General features: G+C 40.9%; 1 protein-coding gene and 1 pseudogene across 1 annotated transcript in view; both read left to right on the top strand.

Annotated features, from left to right (window-relative positions):
• The window catches only part of GALNT17 (polypeptide N-acetylgalactosaminyltransferase 17), a 357,786-nt gene that overhangs the window by 219,234 nt on the left and 117,414 nt on the right, over window positions 1-21,138 (top strand). The window lies entirely within an intron of this gene.
• Window positions 13,568-15,612, top strand: LOC136616804 (myosin-9-like; annotated as a pseudogene).

Here is a 21,138-nt window from a genome sequence, read left to right as displayed (position 1 = left end):
AATAATTGTCTAAACTAACTCTCAGGTAATCTCTGAGGGAACTGTCTGAGGTAACTCTCGGGTAATCTGTGAGGTAACTCTCTCTCTCAGGTAACCTCTAAGGGTAACTGTCCAAGGTAACTGTCAGGTAATCTCTGAGGTAACTGTCTGAGGTAACTCTTTTAGGTAATCTCTGAGGTAACTCTCTCAGGTAACTCTCGGGTAATCTGTGAGGTAACTCTCTCAGGTAATCTTTGAAGTAACTGTCTGAGGTAACTGTCTATGCTAATATGGTTGATATCCTGTATGATGGATCACCATCCATCTTAGGCTGGCATCTTGGTATCGTTCACATGTGTAGGCTATGATTATATGCAGTCACCCCTCCCCAAACTGGGCTGGGTTGTATGAGTGACTGCATATTAGCCTGCCATGAACAATTTGCTCCTCCACACTATTTTCTGGTTGACTGCATATTTTTAGGGCCTATGGCGGTTGCGCCTGGCCTACAGCGATCGTGCCGATGGCGATTGTGCCTGTCCTATGGCGATCGTGCCTATGGCGACCCTGTCTATCAGGTATTGCATTTTTGGTGTTTTCTGTAACTGTCTATGGTAACTCTCAGGTAATCACTGAGGTAACTGTCTGAGGTAACTTTCCCAGCTATTCTGAGGTAACTGTTTCAGGTAACTCTCAGGTAATCTCTGAGGTAACTCTCTCAGGTAATCTCCGAGGTAACTCTTTCAGGTAATCTCTGAGGTAACTGCCTGAGGTAACTCTCTCAGGTAATCTCTGAGGAAACTCTCTCCGGTAATCTCTGAGGTACTCTCTGAGGCAATGCTCTCACATAACCTCTAAGGTAACTGTCTGAGGTAAATCTCTCTGGTAATCTGTAAAATAACTGTCTAAACTAATTCTCAGGTAACTCTCAGGTAATCTGTGAGGTAACTCTCTTAGGTAATCTCTGAGGTAACTGTCTGAGATAACTCTCTCAGGTAACCTCTAAGGGTAACTGTCCAAGGTAACTCTCAGGTAATCTCTGAGGTAACTCACTCAGGTAACTCTCGGGTAATCTCTGAGGTAACTCTTTCAGGTAATCTCTGAGATAATTGTCTGAGGTGTCTAATCACTACCCCACCGCACAAACTCCACTCACTAACTGAACTGTCCACTGTATGTGTCATTGAATTGTTACCTCACCTCAGCTCTTCCCACTTACCTAGCTCGAATTTGCTGGCTGTGTGAGTGAGCAAAAAAATGGCTGATTAACCCGAACCATTTAGCAAGGCACAACTACCATTTGCATAGCAAAATGCTATCAGAAAATCATACAATTTGGCATTAAAAGTTTTCTGTAACTAATATAGCATATTCCATTACAAAGAAACACATTGTTGGGGTACCCAGCACTCATTTCTGGGTACCACATTAACTCTGTAATAAAAAAAAACCCTCCAGGAGTACCCTTTTAAACCATTTTTAGCCCTGTCATAGTTTGCAGCGGTCAGCATTGGCCACAATATCTAAGGGGTTAAACTTAGGCATCCAGGCACACTCCGTACACCCCCAGCACTGGATAGTTTATATGTACGCCCTCTTGCGTTAAGGGATTAAAGTATAACTTAGCCACTAATAGCCAGAATAGAGGTGAATCTGTTATCTAACATAATATCAAGTGAACTTGCTTAACTTTGGAGATACAATTTGAAAGTTAAAACATTAAAATCACTTTGATACTTTAGAAACCCAGAACATGTGGTTGCCATGACAAATCTAATAATGGTTGGTTTAAGCTGAAAAACTGTTTCTTGCTTCTTTATATCTCTGATAATTTCTTGACAAATGAAATGAATTATTCATCAAGATTTATAATTATCCCTAATTGCTTTAAACCTTCTATTGTTTAACACATTTTGAATACTATAGCACAGAAAAAGAAGAAAATGAAGCTGGCTTATCTAAATAGATGAATGCTTTATGTAGCCATAGAGTAGGCAAAATATGAGAGATTTTAGTCATACATTCAAAAACAGTTAAGATTCCTTTAAATCTGATACCAGATGGTTCACATTTCCTTAGCTTCGTGATTCTTAGTTTGGAATAATAATTCATATTTCAAACTGTCTGGAAGTTTAAAAAAATGACATGCAGCAGGAAAAAAGCAAAGGGGCTGATTTACTGAGGATAGATTTGTGCAGTTTTGACTTTTAACTTTTTCTTGTCATATGATCAATTCCAGTTTTACCTCTAAAATCTACATCAACAGTATGTGACCAAAGCTTAAAAACCAACTGGAATAGTGGATCTGTTCAACAACTAACAGCTAAATATTAAAACACATATAAAGGCCAATTTAGACACAACGATTATCGCTCAAAAGACGTCTTTTGAGCGATAATCGTTGTGTGTAACTGCACTTACATCGTACAGTTTTTGTTATGCCATCGCTCATCGTTATCTTTCAGTATGCTGAAAAACGACGATGAGCCTTATCAGGGATTCACAGCAGGATACAACTAATGCTATTGTTTCAGCTGTATCCCTCTCCCTGATCACAGGCTGAGTATGAAGAACAGAGCGGTCCAGCTCTGTTCTCCATATCCGGCACGGAGCGCTTGGCTGTATAACAGCCGGGCACTCCATGCAGAAAACATCTGGATGCAGAAGACAAGCGGGGACACCCCACTTGTCTTCTGCATCCTCCGCTCCGAGTGCTCGGCTGTATAACAGCCGGGCGCCTGGAGCAGGGGAACAGCTGTATGCAGAAGACAAGCGGGAAAACCCGTTTGTCTTCTGCATCCTCCACTGGCAGCGCAGCGGATAATCTTGATCGCTCATCTTGCACTGTAAATGACACAACGATTATCGCTTATAAGTCGCTTGAGCAACATCTGTCTAGGGCTTCAATATGATTTTTTTCTATTTTGTAGCTGTGAAAATCATGACCGCAAAATGGGATGAAACAAAACTATTGATCTCAATAGTTTTGTTTTCACTATCTGGATTGTGTGTGAGGATTCTCACATGTTCATTCTATGCGCAAGAAAAGATAGGACTTGCCCTATCTTCCTCGCACATAGTTCTTCTACGTGCAAGAAAGACATGGCAGGACCTATCTTCCCACTTTTTTTTTTCAAACTCGTTCAATAGTGTGGAGTTTGAATAGTCTAAAAAAAAATCCCAGGTTCATGCGCTAATACACTCCGCAGCAGCAAATGTATTAGAGCATGCACCCATCTAGTCAAGCCCTTTAGCTTACTTTTTAGAATTTTTGCTGAGTGGTTTTTAATTTCCAATGTCATAATTCATTGCTGCATTACTTTCTAAGAGTCCTTTTACATGGAACAATTATCATTCAGTTTATTGTTGGATTATGTGAAACTAAACAATAACAGCTTAGCGTAAACGCTGCAAGCAACTGAAGGATGAGCGATAATTTGTTCGCTTATCATTCGTCTTTCAGTTTATACAAGCATAAAAATCAAATGATTGATCAACCTGTATGAACAGGTCGTTGTTCATCCAAGAATGACTGCCTGTTTACTTTGAATGGAGGAGGGTGGTCGGAAGCACGCTGCGGCGCACTCTGCCTCCATTCAGTGAACATAATAGTTAATAGCTCGATGGTCATGCTGTGTTAAATGACCCTGAGGCCTCGGTCAGACGACTGTTTTTTGCCATGATTTGCGGATTGCATGACGGATGCGCATCCGCAAATCGCGTGACCGGGGCCGAAAAATCACCGAAAAATCTGCAGCTAGCAGCATTCTCGGCGAAACGGGCAGACACGAGGAATTGCAGATCGTGCCTATCTGCGATCTGCGATTCCTTGTGTTTTAATATATGCGCTCAATGGGTCGGCGGACGCAGCGCCGACCCCATTGAGAATATATACTACAAAGATCATTCTCCTCTGCCACAGCTGTGGCAGAGAAGAATGATGTTCGCCCATTGAATTCAATGGAGCCGGCAATACAGCCGGCTCCATTGAAAGCAATGGGCTGCCGGCGAGCGCGGGATGAATTTTTGGGAAGGGCTTAAAAAATATAAGCCCTTCCCTGAAAATCATCCTAAAATGTGTAAAAATAAAAAATATATATATATACTCACCTTGTCCCTGCAGCCAGAGTTCAGCCACAGCCGGCCGGCAGTTCTCCTGAACTGCTCTGTGTAGTATTCAGCAGCCAGGGATTTAAAATCCCCGCCTGCTGAATGGGCTGCCTCTGATTGGTCACGGCCCTCACCAATCAGAGGCAGCTCTCACTCACCCATTCATGAATTCATGAATGGGTGAGTGAGTGCTGCCTCTGATTGGCTCAGCGCAAGGACCAATCAGGGGCAGCTCTCAGCTATTGAATGACAGAGGAGAATGATCTTTGTAGTATATGTTCTCAATGGGGTCGGCGCTGCTGCCGCCGGCCACGTTGAGCGCGTATAATAGAACACAAGCAATCGCAGATAGGCGCGATCTGCGATTCCTTGTGTCCTATAATTTATCGGACATCCGCATAAAAAGCGGCCATGTGTCTGATGCCATTGCGAAGCAATGGTTCTATATATGCGCAGATTGCATGCGCATGCGCAAATCGCACAAAAAAACGCCCGTCTGACCGAGGCCTAAGTGTGATAATAGTCTGCTGCTTCCTGTTCTGTAGAGAAAGCTTTTCAATTGTCATCTCATTATCATCACAAGGAGGATTACAATAAAAGGTATTGCTTATATATACATATCAGAGCAAACATCATTCACAATTGGTGGTGGTCACAGTTTATCCACTTTCCCTTCAAGCACAACGACTTAGAGCATGTCTTAGGCCGGCCAGACATAAATGGATTTGCATTGCGGAATCCGCGATCTGCATCCACACTGCAGATTTGCAGCAAATACCGTTTGTTACATCCTTTGGAAAACCGCTGCTTCTTGCACACTCACGGAAACCAATTGCGGTTTCCATGAGCTGAGGAAAAAAATCACAACATGTTCCATTTTTGTGCAGGCTCCGCACAGACGGCTTCCATTGAACTCAATGAAAGGCGTCCGACCCGCGCCCCTTCTGCAATGCCATTTCGGAAAGGTCGCGGGTACCCACGTTATCACCTAGTGAAGGCACAGAGAAAGCTGGGATTTTAAAAAAACAACTGTACTGCGCATGTCTGACTGCGAGCCGTGTGGATCATCTGCAGTACAGGAAAATAAAGAAAGAAGCAGGTACATGCGAATGCCAGCCTGGTAAAGGGTTAGATTCCATTGTGGAATCCGACCCATTCGTGTGCAGGTGGCCTTAAACAGTTTCTCTGCACAATGCCATAGAATATGTCTTGAACAGTCTCTTGTAGATGTCTTTGGGTCTCCTTCTGTCTGTTGTGTATCTAAATACTGTTAGATGCAACTTGGACAAGATTGGCAACTCCCATAGTTATTCTCGGGTCTTCAGGCTAGATTTTGAAGTTTAAATACAGCAACATTTTAGTTTAATATGCAGATACATAACTCACTGTAGGTTTGGGCACATAGCCAGTACTATGAAGAAATTTGTGCTGGAACAAGAAAAAAAACCCATGCATTTGAAAAACCAGGCACATTTTTTCCAGTCAAAGGAACATATTTTAATTACATTTTTGTATCTTATTCATTTCCCAATTTAATTCACACATGAACTGTTATATCTCCAAAGCATATTCTTATAGTGATTCCCTTTTCTATAATGTTCAACAGAATAATGCCAAGGAAAACACAAACTTGCACAGAACACAATGTATATATTCTGAATCTTTCTCATACTGATAGATATAGTAGTACTGTTATATTTATTTTGGTAGTCCTATGTAAGTACATGCACATGTATTTTGAGGTGCTTTCTTAAAGTGAATCTGTCACCATTTTTTTGCAGCCCTCACTGAGAGCACCATAATATAGCATCTCTCACACTGGTGATCTGCTATGTGTATCTGTGCAGTAGTTAATAGAAACTTGCATTTTATAAGTAGCACCCAGACACAGAACTAGTCCTCCATATTCATGAGCTGAAGGCTAGCCACACCCACCCCGCCCTCCAGCCAAAGATTGGCAGCTCTCTCTATGCATAGTAATAGGCAGACAGCAGTCAATTAGTGACTGGAGGGTGAGAAGGGTATAGATAGCCTGCAGCCCATGAATTTCCAGGACTACTTCAAGTCAATTCCTCTATGCATGTGCTTTCACTGATAAAATGCAAGTTTCTCTAAAACTACAGCACAGATACATACAGCAGACATATCACTGTAACCAGTATGACAGACACTACCTCCCGCTGCCCTCAGAGAAAAGATATTGACAGTCTCTTTAACAATAACTCTATATGTGGTATTATAATTCAGCTTTTAAATTTATGAGAACTCACAGATGTGAAAAATCTAAATTAAATCGATGATTTTTTTTAATGTCAGTAGGTTGAATATGAGCTAATAAATAAATAAACAGGATCCATCATGATCAGTTGTTTTCATGAAAAAACTGCTAAACCTTCTAGTGTAAAACTTTAGTAACTAATTATGTGTTATACAAGGGGAAAACAAGAAAAAGAGCAGAATGATAAAAAGTTAATACAGTGATTCAAAATGACCTATCTGTCCTGACAACTCTGACATTTACTATAGCCCTTAAAGGCTATGGACACCTTTGTGAGCTTTCTTGCTCTTATCTATGCATTTTTACATTAAAAATGATGTTTGCAATGATGCTTGGATATTATTAAAAATGTTGCTGTGCAATCAGTGATAACTCATTGACTGTTACTGCTCAGACTCCTGTCAGAACTGTAAAACTGGGCAGTGTGAACAGTAGCAGCGAATGAGTTATCAATGACAGGAGCCATCTCTGCTTCCTCCAAACTAAATAGCTGACTAACATCGCTTATAATTACACATAGCAAGGGTGAACATTGGCACTTAGAGGTTAGCTAGGGTCATAAAAGCATTACTTAGAAAGTGTCTGACAAATTTCCTTCCCCCTCCCTCCCCTTAGGCCGCCTGTAGAATTCTCACAGCGGATGTGGACCTGTGCCCCTGCAGAGACTTGTGGCTTACCCGCTCCCGACATCTTCCATCTGTGCAATGCGCCGTCTGCTGGCCAGCCAGCGCATGTGCAAGGCGGAGCGGCCCATTACTACTGACATTTCTGTGCTGGCCTCTGCAAGACCCGCACAGAAATAGAACATACCGCAATTTGTTTTCCCCCCGTGTTTTCATGTGGACAAATTGAGGCTGTATGCATAGGATTGCATTTTGCAATGCAATTCTATGCAGGCGGGCACAGGCGGAAATTCTGCAGGAAATCCCGCTGCGGAATTTCCACCCATGTGCAGGGGGGCTTAAGTAGCTGTAAATAACACATCTCCCACCAAATTCTGTCTAGGGCATCTACAGATCCCCCATTATTAGTTGCACAGTTCTGTCAGTCTGCCTGACAAATTATACAAAAATCTCAATCTTTCGGCTATCACTGCAATGGGACACAGTGCAAACCAAGAAAGTAAATGGTTGAAATCTTTTTAATAAGATTCAATTACAAAAATGATAATATGTAAAAATCTATGGATTTAGATTTTTTTAAAAACTGCAAAGGTGTATGTTGCCTTAATCTCATTAAAGGAACCTGTCATGTTGAATATGCAGCCCTACCTGTAGAGCCCATATTTTTCTAAATATCCAGAAATGATAAGTTGAATACAAAGGTCTTACCTTCTGCCGAATCACCAGGAAGTCATTTTCCTACTTTCAAAGATCTGTAATAAGCATTGAAGTGTCTGCGTGGCTGCATACGTTTGCAATTTCTTATAGAGGCATTATACGGCAGCATACTTATGCCTATTTACCAAAGTACTTGCTGCAATTTTTTATTGTTATAAAGTCACAAAAAATTGTACTGGTTTAGACTTTTTTCATCACTTTCACCACTTTTCCAAAAAGTGATCATGGCTTACTGTGAGGGTGTGTAGCCTTCCCCTGATATACATACCTTAATTTACACCAGAAACTGGCATAAATTATACCACAAATCTACACAACTCATAGCTGGTGTACATTTTCTGTCTCATGGACTATTATAAGATGTGCCAAATTCATTCAGAGGCATGCTTAAAAAAATGTAAAAAATTTGCACAGTTTATATCTAGACAGGCAAAATGCCTCTTGATTAGAGATGAGCGAGCGTACTCGGATAAGCACTACTCGCTCGAGTAATTGGCTTTATCCGAGTATCGCTGTGCTCGGGTCTAAAGATTCGGGTGCCGGCACGGAGCGGGGAGCTGCAGGGGAGAGCGGGGAGGAACGGAGGTAAGATCTTTCTCTCCTTCTCTCCCGCTCTCCCCTGCTCCCCGCTGCGACTCACCTGTCAGCCGCAGCGGCACCCGAATCTTTAGCCCCGAGCACAGCGATACTCGGATAAAGCCAATTACTCGAGCGAGTAGTGCTTATCCGAGTACGCTCGCTCATCTCTACTCTTGATATATCAAGGCCTTAGTGTCTACAAGTCTGTGAAGAAGATAACAGATCCTCCCCCCCCCCCCAAATCCCAATTACTGCCCTAAAACAAGAAAATTAAAACATAAATGTTAAATCCCCTTTAAAGTATAAAACTAGCAATAGTCAAGAGGAAGATGGGAGGGAGGATCAAAATTTTAGATAATAATTCCATGTGCCTACACATTCTCTATTTCACCCCATTATTCTCATGGTCTAGACAAGGTGGATGCCCTGAGAAGGACAGTCCCATATTTGAACCTTATCCTTAATTGTCCTGTAAAAGCCCTACATCTTTGTACAAAACTATACATACATCAATAACCTAAGCCAAAGTTCCAATGAACCTATTCCTGCAGTTTGATAATTGAAGAAAAACAAGTCTAGTTCATATCAGATATCAAGGCTCACCTTTGTCTTTGTATTTATAACCAGGCTTCAGAATCACATAAATAAATTATAACTATTTACATGCAGGCTCAAGGAGAATATTCCATGATGGAAAGGAATATATACAACATTAATGAAATTTGTTAACTAAAGAGGGATTGCTCAAACTAAACAGACACACTATGCCATAGAATTCATGTAATCTGATGTTACTACAATAGTATGTCAATATTTTATAAAATGCCTACAAGAATAAATCCTACAAAAATTAATCTACAACCAATGTAATATATTGATATTTCATGGAATATCCAAATAAGTAGATAACACAAAGCTCTATTAACCTCTTAGTGCTGGCCCCATTGCCTTCTTATGTCCTGGCTGGCTGGGCTTTAATCCTCAGGGCTGTAAAAACATGCTCGCTCTAAGGATTAAAACCCTGCGGGCTGTGGATGTGACCGCTCTATGCTGACAGCTACCGAAGGTAGCCAATAACCTGGAGCTGTCATGGGGGGCTGCGGGAACGCCCCCCCTTCCCGGACCACCGGATACTGGCTATCGCATTGAAGTAAACATAAAGTTTGAAAAGTTAAAGTTTCAGCTCCCCTCGGATCCGGCGGCGTTCTTATGTTCCAGGACCTGACACCGCCACCTGTGCATGCAGAGCAGGGGGATATCACCGGGCATATGATCGCTGTTATCCAATAGATGACAGTGATAATGTAAAGTAATACAGACAGAAGATTAGGGCCACAATGGGTATGTCTCCAAACACAACACAAACAGAGGTATCCATTTTAAGATGGAAGTCTTCTATCATATGTGTGCTGTTCGAAAAAAACTTTTTTTAAAATGACACAATTGCCAAAAAAATGAAAATCATCTTTTCTTACTGCTTTGCTTAGACTGATTCAAAAACTGTGTAGTAAAAATACACAGTACACCCCTAGATGAATTTGTTAAAGGGTCTAGTTTTCAAAATGGGGTAATTTGTGGGGGTTCTACATCATTTTGGCTCCTCAAGGGCTCTACAAGTGGGCTATGGAGCTTATAATGCCTTCAATCAAAATGTCTGTTCTGAAAGAAATTGGCTACTCCTTTCGGTTTGGGCTCCGTTGTGCATACAGACAATATTAAGGCCACTATACAATAGGTATGTTTCTGAACACAGGACAAACAAGATATCAATTTTAGGGTGTAAATCCTCATTTTAATGTGCACTATAGAAAACAAATATGTATTTAAAATGACATATTTGCAAAAATATGAAATTTTATTGTTTCTCCTCTAAATTGTATTAACTCTAGAAAATAAACTGTGGGGGCAAAATACTCATGACACCCCTCACTGAATATATTAAGGGGTGTAGTTTTTAAAATGGAGTAATTTGTAGGGGTATCTATCATTCTGATACCTACGAGCATTTGCAATCTTGACTTGGTGTAGGAAAACAAACTGTTCCTCAAAATGTTGATAAGTAATGTTAAATTTGTATGTCTCCTAAATGGTTACATCTCCAAATGTGCGTCCAGAATAAAGTAAACCGATGGAAATATATATCTTATCAAAAAATTATACAGTGTGTTTGCACATATTAGAGATATTACAGTTGAAAATGTTCCCAATTTTGGCAGTTTTAATAAATATACACAAATTCTATTGGTCTATTTTTACCACCTAAATAAAGTTCAGTATGTGGCAAAAAACAGCCTTACAATCACTTGAATATGCAAAACCTTTACAAAGTTATTCTATGTTAAAATGGCACATGTCAGATTTCCAAAATTTGGCTCTGTTACTAGGGTGCAAACAAGCTTTGTCACTAAGGGGTTAAGTTTACCGCTAAGATACATGAGGCCCCAACTCCATCTAAATTATCCAACACATAGATCAATGGATAAGTATGCCAAAATACAACATCTAAAATGCACATAAAGCTTTAACCAAACACAGCTTCAATGCATTTCTCCTTTCTGGGTTCCTCAGGCAGCCAATAATTCAATAAAGAAATGAACACCATAATCAAATAAGGTACTTAACATTAGATGATAGATTCCTGGGTTTCAGGATCTAATTCAAGCTTGACATTATGGTCAGATGTAGGGCTTTAACAGGGTAAGGTTCTAGTACTGAGCTGCCCTTCTCTGAGTGTCTACCCTGTCTAGGCCTAAGAGGTGAAAAAGTGAAATTTGGAATATGTAGGCACATGGACTTATCATTGTCTAAAATGTGGGTCCCAACTATTTCCCATCTTCTCCTCTGTTTTTCCTAATTTTATACTCTACATGTGATTTATGAGAATTATTCTTCATTTGTATACTAATAAAATTTATGTTTATTTTTTTTTTCTATAGAGTAGCGATAGTGAAGCATTAAAATTGGTTGCAGCTTGAGCACGTAAATGTTACCAGGGAACTGGTCACGATATTCATATTTCCTGAACCACAGTTAGCATGAAATATATACTCCCTGGTCACAAACAGCTATGGCTTAATTCTAAAACGCTCTGGTGTGTAAGCACATAGTTTAAAAATGAGCTAAGTACATGGTAAAGAATCATCTGGGTGGCTCCCCGCCAGCTTCTTTTTACCTGGCTTGATTGACAGGTCATTCCCTATAAGCAAATAAAGGAGAGGCCTGTCAATCTACTGCGAGCCAGGCAGGGGTACGGCTACCTTAATCACTTTTATAACTGCTTGTGCTTAATCTATGTTTTCTCTGACGCCCTTGGTTCAGACAGCATGAATCTCCTGATAGGATCCCATTAGAGATAAATGAATACTTTGTTGTATGTAACAAGGGAGTTAGCCCAAATTTGTTTACAATTAAATACAATGAGCTGTGTCCTAACTTTACAATGTGTAAGTAATTCATATTAATAGCTGGAGAAGGATAGACAAATTGCTATTGTAACACCACTGATACGATGACGGCAATGTTCTGGCTCATTATGCAAAAAGATAAAACACATACGAATGAAATTTTCTTCTTTGCAATACTGTATGAGATTGTGGAATTAATAACTGCTTTGTAAAAAGCATCTCAAATAATGTTCCAACAAAAGAATGTAATTCAATTTTAATGCAAAATCATTTTAGGTGGCAATAATGGCAGTATATAATAACATGATAATATTTTGCAAACTAAAGAACAAGACAGAAATAGATGGACTGAGAGATATATAGATAGATGGATAGATAGATAGATAGATAGATAGATAGATAGATAGATAGATAGATAGATAGATAGATAGATAGATAGATAGATAGATAGATAGGATAGATAAGTAAGTTCTAGGCTGGACCTGGGAAAGTTTATTGATTTCGTATATCTGGATTTCTCTAAAGCAATTGACACCGTGCCGCATAATAAGTTGATATATAAAATGAGATAGCTCGGTCTGGGCGAAAACGTGTGTATCTGGGTAAAATACTGGCTTAGAGATAGAAAACAGAGGGTGGTAATAAATGGTTTGTACACTGATTGGGCCACTAGTGGGGTGCCAAAGGGTTTAGTACTAGGCCCCATTCTATTCAATATATTTATCAATAACTTTATAGAGGGACTGCGCAGTAAAATATTGATATTTGTAGATGATAAAAAATTATACTAGATAATTAATACAAAGGAGTACAATGTACGACTACAAAAGGACCTAGATAAACTGGGTGCTTGGGTAGAAAAATGGCAAATGAAGTTTAATATTGATAAATGTAAGGTTATGCACATGAGCGGGACAAACGGGTGTCACCAATACACACTAAATGGGGTTCTGCTAGGGAAAAGTGGTATGGAAAAAGATCTGGGCGTACTAGTGTACTGTAGATTTAACTGGAGCAATCAACGCCAATTAGCCACTGCAAAAGCAAATAAAGTCTTGGGGTGCATTAAATGAGGTATAGGGGCGAGGGATGAGAACATTATTCTTCCACTATATAAGGCACTTGTTAAGCCCCACATTGAATACTGTGTACAGTTCTGGACACCGGTGCTCAGGAAAGTTGTTGCAGTGCTTGAAGGGGTTCAAAGAAGGGCAACTCAATTAATAAACGGAATGGGAGGACTGGAATACCCAGAGAGGCTATCAAAGTTGGGATTATTTACCCTGAAAAAAAGACAGCTAAGGGGTGATCAAATAACTATGTATAAATACATTAAAGGACAATACAAGGATCTCCCCCATGATCTGTTTACACCCAGGACTGTGATGGTAACAAGAGGGCATCCTCTACGTCTACAAGAAAGCAGGTTTCATCACCAACATAGTAGGGGGTTCTTTACTGTAAGAGCACTGAGACTATGGAACTCTCTGCCTGAGGATGTGATAATAGCAAAACCCATGGAGGAGTTTAAGAGGGGACTAGATGTCTTTATAGAACACTATGATATTACAGGAATTAGACATTAGGTGACCAGCCGGGTTGTTGATCTCAAATGTTGATCAAAGGATTACTCTGACTGCCATCATGGAGTCACAAAGGAATTTGTTTCCTCCAAATGAGCTAAATTGGCTGGTTTTTTTGCCTTCCTCTGGACCAACAAGAAGGGAAGCTGAACTAGATGGACATTGTCTTTATTCAGCCAAACACACTACGTTACTATAAATAGATAGCAAAACAGAAGGTGTATTTAATGCAGACGCTGAGGTCCAAAGAGAGACAGTAAACACTTGCTCAGAGTTCAGGAGGAACTTACCACAATGCGTGCTGTCATGAATGCTCTTGTGAGGCAAGTGTTACTGATAGAAGAAGAGACAGAGAGACTCCAGAGGGAAAGAGAGGATGCTCTCAAAGAAGCTGCTCAGGTTAAAACAGAAAATGCGATTGTCTTAAAGGAGAATAAGCACCTCAGAAGATTTGCTTAAACTGAAGCTGGCTGCAGATTATGTCTGGAAGCGCAAGCTGCGCAGTGTGAACGGGACTTTAAGAAAATGCAAATGAGAATCCAGGAGTTAAAGATCATAGAATCATAGAATAGTAGAGTTGGAAGGGACCTCCAGGGTCATCGAGTCCAATTCCCTGCTCAGTGCAGGATTTACTTAATCATCCCAGACAAATATTTGCCTAGCCTTTGTTTGAACACTTCCATTGAAGGAGAACTCGCCACCTCTCGTGGTTACCTGATCCACTCATTGATCACCCTCAGGGTCAGTAAGGTTTTTCTAATATCTAATTTGTGTATCCTCCCTTTCAGTTTCATCCCATTGCTTCTATTCTTTCCTTGTGCAAATAGGGCTGATACCTCTGCACTGTAACATCCCTTCAGATATTTGTAGACAGCTATAAAGTCTCCTCTCAGCCTTCTTTTTTGCCATCTTTTTTGATCAGTTTACCATCAATTCCCTCCTCCAGATCATTTATAAAAATTTTGAACGACATTGGGCCTAGGACAGAGCCTTGTGGTACCCCACTTGATACATTCTAGAGACACATTACAGGTTAGAAAGAGAATCTACAAATGCGTGTAATCAAACTATAGATTTGCATAATCAAATTACAGAGCTGAAAATGCAGTTAGCTAAGAGAAATGGTTAACTGGAGTCTCAGATAAGTGAACTCAAGGAAAACATGAAAATGAAGAAAACTGTTTGCATCCAGGCAGAGAAGCAAGCAAAGATCTTGGAAGATATACTGTTCTTCAAGAAAGTCCAGGAAGCACTCCATTAACAAAAGGTAACCTAGTTGAAGAAAAGCTTGGATGAGGAAGCGGAAATACGTGAAGCTCAAAACCAGGAGCTTAAACAGAATCATGTTATGGGGGAAGTGTCCAAATAGCTAGAGCAAATAGAAGAGATGAAAGAAACCTTGGAAAAAGCCAAACAGCCTTTGGAAAGTGAGTGAATTGAGCTGACCCATGAGATAAAGGTGCTATTGGAAGACAAGCGTGGCTCTGAATGCAAGAGAAACATGATAGCGATGCAGCTTCAAGAGCTACAAGTAAAAATCACTGACGGTCACCAAGTACAGGTGGAGCTCTCTGAGAAGGTGAACAGACTGCAGGTGGAATTGGAAGTTCAGATTGAAGAATCTTAAAAGCTGGTATGAGAAGAGAAGCATCAGGGTCTTGGCCCTAATGCACACCTGAACAGAATGGAAGATGAGAAAATGTGTTGCTCAAGCAGTTAAAGGAAGATGCAGAAACTAAGAGAAACCTGTCAAAGCAGATTTCAACACTTCAGGCTCGGGTGTCATATATGGAAAAGAAAATGAAGAAGAATACTGCATGCTTGGATTATGATGAAGAGCAGAAATTCAAAGAGAATTAGAAGCTACAAATCCACGGTATGAAGAAAAAGCAGCTACTTATAATAAACTTGAGAAGTTTAAAATGAGTCTTCAGCAGAAATTAGAAAATAATACTGTGGAGCTTGGTCATCAATGTCAGATTGTATCCAAACTGGAGAAGAAACAGAAGATGTGTGAACAGGGGCTTACTGAAGCGAAAATCAGGTCTGCAAGATATGCTATTGAACGTGACCATGTTAAGAAAAGGGTTCGTAAAAAAAGAGAGACTGAAGCGCTAACCTTGACATTCACCCTGAAATTGGTGTCAGAGGAAAAGGTTGTGTTTCAAAGGTTCACCAAGAAGTCATGCACAAAGATGAAACTCTGTGAATCGAATAATCGTGTTGCTGAAATGAAGCTTCAGAGACCAGACAGGTCTAGGACCCAGTTCAGACCGCAAATAAAAGAAAAGAGGATCTTGTTGAAGAATCGTAAAAATGAAATACAATACAACCAGTGAAGTATGCCAAATTATGCTTAGAAGGTGACCTGGGCTCCACAGGTGAACCGTTTCTGAAAGTCTTGAGGGAAGAAATTTGCCTCTGTAAATGAGAGTAAAGACACTGAGCAACAGATGGAGGATGAGCAATCCTCTGAAATACAAAAGACCAAAGAGAAGGCAGAAGATGAGGCTGATGAAGCTGAGAAGGCGACTAAAGAAGCAGAGACTGAAAAAGAGAATCATAGAATGGTAGAGTTGGAAGAGACTTCCTGGGTCATCAGACAAATAATTGTCCAGCCTTTGTTTGAACACTTCCATTGAAGGAGAACTCACCACCTCCCGTGGTAAGCTGTTCCACTCATTGATCACCCTCACTGTCAGAAAGTTATTTCTAATATCTAATTTGTGTCTCTTCCCTTTCAGTTTCATCCCATTGCTTCTAGTCTTTCCTTGTGCAAATGAGAATAGGGCTGATCCCTCTGCACCATGACAACCCTTCAGATAGTTGCAGACAGCTATTAAGTCTCCTCTCAGACTTCTTTTTTGCAAGTTAAACATTCCCAAGTCCTTTAACCGTTCTTCATAGCACATGATTTGCAGACCGCATACCATCTTGGTAACTCTTCTCTGAACTTGCTCCAGTTTGCCTATGTCTTTTTTTAAAGTGGGGTGCCCAGAACTGGACACAGTATTCCACATGAGGTCTGACAAAGGAAGAGTAGAGGGGAATAACTACCTCACGTGATCTAGACTCTATGCTTCTCTTAATACATCCCTGACTTGTGTTTGCTTTTTTGGCTGCTGCATCACATTGTTGAGTCATGTTCAGTCTATGATCTATTAGTATGCCCAAGTCTTTTTCACATGTGCTGCTGCATAGCTCAATTCCTCCCATTCTGTATGTGCTTTCTTCATTTTTCTTGCCCAGATGTAGGACTTTGCATTTCTCCTTGTTAAATACTATTCTGTTAGTCGCTGCCCTCTGTGCATGTTTTTCTTTAGATTTTTTTGAACACTCTCTCTCTCTCTTCCCTAGTGTTAGTTAACCCTCCTAGCTTTGTGTCGTTGGCAAATTTGATCAGTTTCTCCTCAGTTCCCTCATCCAGATCATTTATAAAAATGTTGAACAATACTGTGCCTAGGACAGAGCCTTGTGGTACCCCACTTGGATGTGCAGCCATTTATGACCACTCTTTGAGTACGATCACTCAGCCAGTTGTGAATCCACCTAACAGTTACCTTGTCAATCCCATATTTGGTCATTTTTTTCAATAAGTATAATATGAGATACTTTGTCAAATACTTTACTAAGGTCAAGATAAACTATATCCACCACATTTCTCTGATCAACCCAGTCAGTGATACTATAAATTAGTCTGGCATGACTTGTTTGTTACAAACCGATGCTGGCTCTAAGTAATTACTCTATTTTCATCCAAGAACTTAAATATATGCTGTTTAATAATTTGCTCAAAGATCTTTCCCGGTATACAAGTCAGGCTCACAGGCCTGTAGTTTCCTGGATCCACCTTCTTCCCTTTTTTGAAGCTAGGGACAACATGGGCCCTTTTCCAATCTCCTGGGACTTCTCTTGTTGCAGCTTTTTCAGTGAAATCGTCGGCCCCGGTCACGCGATTTGCGGCTGTGCATCCGTTACACGATCCGCAAATCGCGGGAAAAAACGCCCGTGTGACCGAGGCCTCAACAAACTCACCATTTTTGTCGTGTTAGCATCCAATAGCATCTTTAATTTTCTTTTGCTTTTCACATACCCCAAAATCCTTTTTTTAATTGCTTTTGGCCTCTGTTGCAAGCCTCAATTCATTATTAGCTTTTCTGACACTTGTCCTACAGTTTCTGCAGACCACATTATATATTTTTCTTTAGATATTCCCCCCTTTTTCCATTTGTAAACTTTTTTTTTTTTTCGTTTTTCACATGTGTGCAAGTTCTGTTTTGATTTATCCTGTTTTTTTAAAATGCTCCCCATTCTTCCTTCTCTTAGGGATTGTTAATAATTGTGGTTTGAGAATCTCATTCCACAATATTTCCCAACCTTCTTGAACATTTCTGTCCTTAAGAACATCCAGCCATTGGATTCTTCCTACCCTCTTTCTGAGTTCATTGAAATCTGCCTTTCTGAAATCCAACCTTGAGGTCTGCGTTTTCTCAGGTCTTCCTTCCCCTTTTATCCAAAATTCAAGGACAGCATGATCACTGCTTCCTAAGGTCCAAGCCACCTTTACTTCCTCAACTATTCCCTCCCTGGTCCAAGATAGCAGATCGTCTTGTTTTCTCTTCGAACTTTTGGAAGATAAAGTTGTCAGCAAGAGCGGATAACAATTTGTTTGATTCATTTTTTTTTACCTGAGAGAGATTCCCAACAAATGTCTGGATAGTAAAATCTCCCATGATAACTATGTCAAGCTTTTTTGAGAGGTGGGCCATATGATGCAGAAAGAGTTCATCCATATCTTCTGCTTGTCCAGGTGGCCTATAGTAAATGCCTAAAACAGTGTCCTTTCTGCTGTTCTCTCCTTGTATTCTTACACAAACAGTTTCTAAAGAACTACCATGCTCTGAAGCTTGAATCTCTGTGGAGATCAATGTTTTTCTAATATACGACACAATACCTCCTCCCCATTTTTAGGGTCTGTTTCTTATAGGTAAGTTGTATCTTTCAAGCCTTGTATTCCAATCATGTGCATCATTCCACCAAGTTTCCGTGATGCCTATGGCATCATATTTCTCTTCCTGTGTTAGGAATTATTGCCCACTTGTAGAACATTTGAGCGGACAAAACAATGGAGAACCCCCACAAATGACCGCATTTTGAAAACTAGACCCCTTAATGAATTTATCTAGGGGTGTACTGTGTATTTTGACCCAACCGATTTTGAATGAATCAAAGCAAAGCAGAAGGAAAAATTACGATTTTCATTTTTTTGACATTTGTGTCATTTTAAAAATAGTTTTTTTTTTGTACAGTGCACATATGAATGAAGACTTTCACTCCAAAATGGATACCCCTGTTTGATCCGTGTTCAGAGACATACCTATTGGGGCCCTAATCTTCTGTCTGGATGCACAACAGGGGGCAAACTGAACTGAGAATCAAACTTTAACTGTCTTTTAACTTTTACGTGATCACCATTATCCATTGAATAATGGTGATCACGTGGCCAAGGACTGCTCATTGTGGCCTTCGGTTACTGCTCCAAGCTCTCTGCTACTTCTAGTAGCCAGGAGGAAGGAGATTTAAAATTTCCTGTGCCCTCCCCAGCTTCTGCACTTGCGCCCGCAATTTTGGCGATGGGTGCATACGCCGAAGCTGGGGAAAGGTCCACGGATAAGTATCCCGTCAGGAACATCACAGGTGGCCTTAGTTAAGTAATTTCACCTCCCTTCATAGATCGGACCCGTGACAGGAGGTGAAACTCTAGCTTTTTTTTACTTTTACGTGATCGCCATTATGCATTGGATAACGGCAATCACGTGACCAAGAGCCATGTACTGCGGCCAATTATGAAATCTCTAGGCTCTCAGCTTCATTTAGTAGCCAGGTGCAGGGAGATTTTAAAGTACCCTGGCAATCTGCAGCTTTTGCGCATGCATCCACCATTTTGGTGCCTGATGCATGCGCAGAAGCCGGGATAAGGTCCATGGATAAATCTGGGGGCCTTGGGTACCTAAGTTCATCTCCCCTCATGGATATGATCCATGAGGGGAGATGAAACAAACTTTTTTCTTTTTTTTTTTACACTTATTAAAACTTTTTTTTTTTTACTTTTACATATTCGTTGTAATCCACTGGATAACAGCAATGATGTGACCAGGAACGCATACAGCAGCTCCTGGTGACAGCTCCCCGCTCTCAGCTTCTCATACTAGCCAGGAGCAGGGAGTTTTTACATTTCCTGGGCCTCCAGGCCTTTTGTGCATGCGCATGATGTAATGCCATCATGCGCGGATGAGCAGACTCCGGTGTCAGATCCTGGAGGATGAGAACGCCGGGGGAAATCGCGGAGGACAGGGGTGAGTGTTCTCAGCTCCCATTATGGATCCGATCCGTAAGGGGAGGTGAAACTTTAACTTTTATTTATTTTACATGGACTTTAACATGATCACTGGTATCCAATGGATACTGGCAATCGCGTGACCGGGGGAGGCGTCCCGCGACCGGGGATGACAGCTCCAGCATGTCCGCTACCTCCAGTAACCGACAGCATGGAGCTGTCACGTCCAGAGCCTGCAGGGCTTTCATTCCCAGAGGAAGCATGTTTTTACGTCCTCTGGGAATAAAGCTCACCAGGCCAGGATGTAAAAAGGCAATGGGCTGGTCACTAAGGCCTCATGTCCACGGGGAAAATCAGATCCGCTGCAGATTCTACATGTAGAATCTGCAGCGGGTCCCTCCTGCCCCGCGGACATGAGGGCTGAAAATGCAAATAAATGAGAATAAACTTACCTCCGATCCGCTCCGTTTCTTCTCTTCGCGGCGGCGTCATCTTCTCTCGTCGCGGCCGGATCTTCATTCTTCGGCTCGGCGGATGTGCACGATGACGTCGGTGACGTGCCCCGCGCATGCGCCGGGCCGAAGCAAAATGATCCGGCCGCGACTGAGAGAAGATGGCGCCGCGGAGAAGAGAAGAACCGGAGCGGGTGAGTAAAATATGATTTTTGTGTCCCGCGGATCCGGACGGCTTCCATAGGCTTCAATAGAAGCCCGCGGGAGCCGTCCCCGCGGGAGACCCGCATGAAAATGGAGCATGGTCCAGATTTTTTCATGCTCCATTTTTTTTAAAATCACTTTTATTGACGATCCGCGGGTATTTATCTACCCGCGGGTGGTCAATGCATCCCTATGGGGTGCGGATCCGCGCGCGGGAGAAGAGTTAAAATCCGCTGCGGATTTTAATTCTTCTTTTTCCCGTGGACATGAGCCCTAAGGGTTTAAGCATCCTCCAAAGACAATATGATATCTAAATTGTTCACTCCACCTCAAGAATGTATGGACTTCAATGCGCATGTATAGCCATGCGGTATAAAAGTTGGCAAGACCAGAAAATCAAATACATTCATATGATATAACTCAAATAAATCATATATAAATATATACACAAATTTATATGCTCCACCTGTTATCCACCTCCCAGAGTACCGTAACATCAAACCCTATATAAACAATACAGGGAATGATGTATCGGAATGCAGGTATACAGTACATACTGGACCACAATCATGCAGCACAGTCTGTTCGGTGATGAGAGAACACAGGGAATGTCATGGGACAGTATTGTAACACTATTTAAACATTATATAAAGTTGTAGGGCTTATAGAAATAAAGTATATAAAGCCTTATGATATTCTTGCATGCTTACTGAACCTGCGATAGGTATAAAATATACTTTAGTAATGACTATAATTTTGTCTTCTGTATGAAAATAGTGAAACTAAAACACGGTGGATATGACATTGACAAAAAAGGGGCTGTCTTTTTTGTTTTGTTTTGTTTTTACAGCATTTGCACTAATCTGAAAATA

The sequence above is a fragment of the Eleutherodactylus coqui genome, chromosome 1 (assembly GCF_035609145.1).
Source record: "Eleutherodactylus coqui strain aEleCoq1 chromosome 1, aEleCoq1.hap1, whole genome shotgun sequence".
In the NCBI taxonomy this organism is placed as follows: Eukaryota; Metazoa; Chordata; class Amphibia; order Anura; family Eleutherodactylidae; genus Eleutherodactylus; species Eleutherodactylus coqui.
This window is presented reverse-complemented; position numbering and strand designations above follow the sequence as displayed.